This window comes from Abramis brama (genome assembly GCF_963993115.1).
Source record: "Abramis brama genome assembly, chromosome: 15".
NCBI classification, from domain to species: Eukaryota; Metazoa; Chordata; class Actinopteri; order Cypriniformes; family Leuciscidae; genus Abramis; species Abramis brama.
The window spans coordinates 35,190,418-35,196,237 of record NC_139977.1 but is presented as its reverse complement, the minus strand read 5'-3'; the positions used below and the strand labels follow the sequence as shown (position 1 = coordinate 35,196,237).

General features: G+C 37.7%; 1 long non-coding RNA gene across 1 annotated transcript; it reads right to left on the bottom strand.

The window, feature by feature from the left end:
- Nucleotides 1-1,043: 1,043 nt before the first annotated feature.
- Nucleotides 1,044-4,966, bottom strand: LOC311096851. The gene is made up of 3 exons (XR_014609155.1): nucleotides 4,877-4,966; nucleotides 1,461-1,578; nucleotides 1,044-1,134 (listed from the first exon to the last, which is right to left on the bottom strand). It is a non-coding gene; the product is annotated as an uncharacterized lncRNA (long non-coding RNA).
- Between the last annotated feature and the right edge of the window lie 854 nt (nucleotides 4,967-5,820).

Here is a 5,820-nt window from a genome sequence, read left to right as displayed (position 1 = left end):
AACGGAAAAACTTTTTTGTGATAAATGGGAGTTTTTGCGAAATTGACATTTTCATTGGGCGTATTTTCAATTCGCATTTTCAATTTACGGAATTTGAAGGGTAATGGAAACGCGGCTATTGACTTAATTTATTGAGTGCAGATGTTTAGACTGAACTGCAGGCGGCCTGTGAATGAGACGCAGCAGGCAAACGCTGCACTACTGTCTCGAGAGTGTTCGTCCCGGCTGTGTGTCGAACTCTAATGTGTCAGTTCTACAACAGCAGAGAACAGACTTCATTAACCCTTCAACATCAGGCCTCAAAAAAATGTACAATACACAGTCAGCCAGTGGGTTCAGAAACAGGAGAAAACAAGAAAACATGAGAAATGCTACACTGTTGTGAACTCCTAAATTAAGTGTAAACATCATGATTAGACAGGGGAGAATGAGAAAAGTGTAAGTCAGAAGCACCAGGAACAAACTACCCAAAATTTTTTTGCGCTTTAGAGGAGTAAGTGATATTGCGTGTGAAAGACCGCGACAAGTGCCAACAAAACACAGAATGATTATCGGGTAGGTGATTAAGAAGGTGATGAATAGGAACAGATTGTTAAACAGCAGAACAGAGTTAACGACTGCAAAGACCAGAGGAACAAACCAGATGATCACAGAAACGCCACAGCAGACTTTTAGTGAATGATGAGATCTGTACCAGATAGGATGAGAAACCAGAAGATATCGTTCAAAAGCAACACATGCCATAAAATACAGACCCACAGTCAAACTATACATATATGCATTAATCACCTGCTCTATGAATATCATCATTAATATACAAATGATCTGAATGAGATCTGAAAGAATCAAATTAATAACAAACACTGGAGTGGAGTGATGAGATTTGATAAGAGCACACAACCCAAACAGAGTTAAGATCATGATTAGAAACTCAATGGTTAAAAAGATCATGAGAAATATTACTGCTGCAAACTGATGTTTCATGATAAACTCTTCAAACTGACGGGTTAATTCATCTTCATAATCTCCACTTGATCCGTTGATGCTGGCGTTGATATAATAATCTACTCCACTTGATCCGTTGATGCTGGCGTTTTGTTCTGCCATTGTTTCATGAAATCTTGACAGGCAACACTAAATAACAAACCAGTCTTTAGTCTAAAAACATGCATTTACTATTAACTAATTTATTAAAAACATTAGGGAAAAAATATATGACATAACTTGTTTTCTGTGTGACTGTTGAAATAAAGTTTCCTCAGTTTGCTTTAGAGGAGATATGTGTAATGTTAGAAAGCTTGAAATACGTGAAATGTAAGATTAAAGTTTGGAAATCCTCCATTTGAACAATATCACAGAAGCAAGAATATTCTGAATGCTGTTGTTCTGAATATTCAGTCCAGCACAGCTGCAAGTGTACAATGGTTTATTAAACTAGGAGTAAATCTTGAAGAACTTACGTTACTGACAGGAGTGTGTGTTTCGTCTGCAGGTCAAAGCAGAAGTTTGTGGAGCAACACACAGACTGACAGATGTTTCACAAGTTTCCACTGCCGTGTTTAAAGACCTCTTCATTCACTGCTGTAGCGTCTGGACCAATCAGACACAGACAAATTATTCATTATATGTAATCAATAATCCAGCAAACTCACTCTCCCAACAAAGGTCTATGAAACTTCCCCCCAAAACTAACATCCCAAATGAAGCTTACACACTGGCAGAACCCGGTGTGCTGTTACAGGATCCTTAAGATTGATAAGACCTTTTACGACCCAAAAAGGAATTTGCAGAGGGCTGTGACGCTCACTTAATTCTTACTGAGGAAGAGAAATAAACCCTGTTAATCCTATATATTCTATATATAAACGCTTGAGAAATGTGTAAACATGTATCTAATTTTCCCATCTAATGATTTTCCTTTTATGTGGTTTGGTCTTTCTATTCTTGTAAACCTTTGGATTAATGTTTCATCCAACAAGTTTCACTTTGTTGCATACTATGGTTAACTAAAATTTAATTTTATTTTTCTAAACTGTTTTAATTATTCTTATTTCGTTTTATTATTTTAATTTCTTCTATGTAAAGCACTTTGAATTGCCATTGTGTACGAAATGTGCTATATAAATAAACTTACCTTAATTGTGTGGCATGTTTAGTCTCTATAAACTCCCCCATTTGTTCATTTACATTACATTTTGCTAACTTTGTGACGCATTAGTCCAGCAGCCATATCACCCTGTAGCCCAAGACTGGTTGCCCACTGAAGCTAAGCAGGGCTGAGCCTGGTCAGTACCTGGATGGGAGACTCCTGGGAAATCCAGGTTGCTGCTGGAAGAGGTGTTAGTGAGGCCAGTAGGGGGCGCTCACCCTGTGGTCTGTGTGGGTCCTAACGCCCCAGTATAGTGACGGGGACACTATGCTGTCAAAGAGCACCGTCCTTCGGATGAGACGTTAAACCGAGGTCCTGACTCTCTGTGGTCATTAAAAATCCCAGGATGTCCTTTGAAAAGAGTAGGGGTGTAACCCCGGCATCCTGGCCAAATTTGCCCCTGTCCATCATGGCCTCCTAATCATCCCCATATATACTGATTGGCTTCATCACTGTCTCCTCTCCACCAGTAAGCTGGTGTGTGGTGGGCGTTCTGGTGCAATATGGCTGCCGTCGCATCATCCAGGTGGATGCTGCACATTGGTGGTGGTTGAGGAGATTCCCCCATCTATGTTAAGCGCTTTGAGGTCTCAGAAAAAAACGCTATATAAATGTAACAAATTATTATTATTATTAGTAGTATTATAAGAATCTTGAAGATTCTTGTGTTAAACATCCAATCAAACTACATGTTCAAAAGCCTACTATCATTTTAAGTGTCTCAGTGACTACGTTTACAAGCTGTCAATATTCGGGTTATAGTCGGGTTAAGGTCACTATTTGGGTTTCTGAAACATTCGGAATAACCCGTTTACATGCGTGAGCAGAAAGAGTTACTCCTGTATACATGGAATTTGTAATCAATTGGCAATATCCCGATGTAAACGGTGACGCACGGTTAGCGTCTGGACGTACGGACAACCTTAAGACGCAATATGCGTCATTTCCGATTCTTCTTCCTGTATCCAAAGACAACAACAACAGCAGCAGCACGCGGATAATGAATAGTTCGGGGCAGATAGCGATCGTCTTTGTTTGCGCTTTCCTCCTCGCTCCAAAAGTGTGGTGCTGTGCTGCGTCTCGCCATGTTTACCTCTACTTCTTGTTTACTTACGGTATACTGCACGCGGGTTTCTGTATGTGCCGTCTCTACTCAAAAGACCAAGATTCCCTGCGAATAGAACATGCGCAGAACACAAATCAATGTTCCTTTTGATGGGGATATGCCAATACGCGTTTACATGACCAAATATTCGGGTTAGAAAAGGGGTACCCCAGGGATCATATCCGGGTTTTTGCCGGTGTTTACATGGCCGTAAACATGCCAACACAAATGGCCGTTACATGGCCATTTGTGTAATTGGCATGATACATTTTTACCTGACAAATAAATGTTACATCTTGATTTATTCTGCATTTTTCAGGAATCATTCTTTTTGGTAGACTAAAGTGCAGTCTGATGTTTCCGCAAATCTCTGTCCAGGATAGATCAAACTGAAGGCACTTTGAATGGAGCATGGGGCACATCTTAGGAAGACCTTCTGATTTCTGACTATCCCCTGACCTAGCACGTTATGCATGTATGTATGTATGTATGTTAGGGTAGTTTAAGTGTTTAGACTAGTTAATAAAGTCTTGTTAATGTCACACGTAAAGTTGTCCGTGTCTCAAGCTCATATCTGGAGTCTCTAATCATATAGATCTTGACTTCTTGCTCTTAGTACTGTAAAGTAAGAAAGACATTTCCCATGCCCCGGAAATTTACATTTCTTAGAATTAATAAGCAATTAACACTGAGTGTGACAAATAGGTTAATTGATTGTAATATTAATTGACAACATTAAGTTAATTATAGTAACTGATCCAAATATTAATAATCAATTATAACCAGTTATTACTGATTATTAATATTTCATAGAGCTATTTTGCTACACTGCACACACTGTAAAAACACACATCTTAAAGCCTGTGGATCTAATGTAGGGAAATACCTGAGAATACAGACAAACTATTTGATCCAACATGTAAAACTGTAATTAAGACTCAATTAACTAACAATGATGGTTTGAGTGAAAAACCAGTCTAACTTTCACAAACGCTTCGGCTCAACTACGACGACTGAAGTAATCTGAAAATGCTTTATATCTGATGCTTTCACTTTTAAAGTTCACTCAGCGTTTATTGATATCCTCAGTAGAATCAGAAACCCATGAATGATCGCGAGAGAAAGCACAAATACTCTGATCTTTCTAAAATATTGATTCTTCTGCTGCTCTGCAAGCCTGTTTTCTTTAAGAAATGGAAATCTGTGTTGCTGACTGACTGAAATCACACTCAATGTTAATTAAAGGAACTAGTTTAAGTGCAAATGATCACAGTGATACCAGAGGCTGAAATACAAAGATAGTTGACTGTATAAACTCACGGATGAGATGATCTCATGATCTTACCTGGAATCATAATGAACATCAAACTACAACACAGATGATGAAGTTTATGAGCTGATCACATCATCATCAAATTAATCTCAAGAACCTGAAATGGAGAGTGGTTCTGAGAGAAACTTCCAAACCTGCTTTAAACAATTCCATCTTAATTTCTTTATTTTCTTCTACACATAATCGAGCACACTAGAGAGTCAACAAGCTGAACAACATGTGCTAACGTTTGAATAAAGGCTGAAACACAACGACACAATAAATCCCACATGAGACGACATGATCTTACCGGGAATCAGACGGAAGACTGAAGACGCTGCTCATCAGGAGATGCTGGAGTTTATGAGCTGCTCACGTTCTTTTATAGCCTGAATTAACTCCAGAAACACCAAACACAGATGCATTAAACATCATTAGCAGTTAATGCACATGCAACCGCATCAGCAATCAGTCAAACTCCACAATATAAACCCATTTAAAGCCACAAGTGTTATAGAAAGGAAAATGTGAATAGCCAGAAATACAGTGATATAATACTCAGATTTTGTCATACTGTAAGTTTATCAAATTATGATAAGGGCTAAATAAAAACATCAGTAAAGACAAAATATTATAACAACTTTTACTACTGAAAACAAAATCACTACATGTTTATTTGCAGTTTCATTCCAGACACGGATGTTTGTGAATCACCGCATCAGTCCGTCAGTAAACGTTGAGTTAGTTTGATTCTGCACTACGCTTTAATAATGTTCCACTATTGTGTGTGATGTAGAGATAAATGTTAAGTATACTAACTGTATCCAAACGAGAAATGGGCATTTCTGTTAAATATTTACAAAATGTGCGTTCCAAATGTTAAATTATGTTGTTAATATTGGTGAAAAGCTAATTCATGTTCAAATATTGTGAACATTAGACTTTTTCACAATACGGTACACATGAGGAACAATCAAACAGCATCTCAGCTTATGGTGTATAATGACAGTAATGAACACTTTCATCAACATGTTGATAGTGAACACAAAAGTGATGGTATGTATGTATATATTTCACATATGATGAATTAAAAGATTATATAATAGCTAAAATGATAAACAAAACATGCAGTTTTTGTGCATTCTTTAAACTTTAAGTCATGAAGGATGTAACTTGAAGCACTTTAACTGAGTATCATAATTGATTTGGTTTCTGCCATTAGAAAACACTTCTCTATTGAGTGGATGTGGGTGA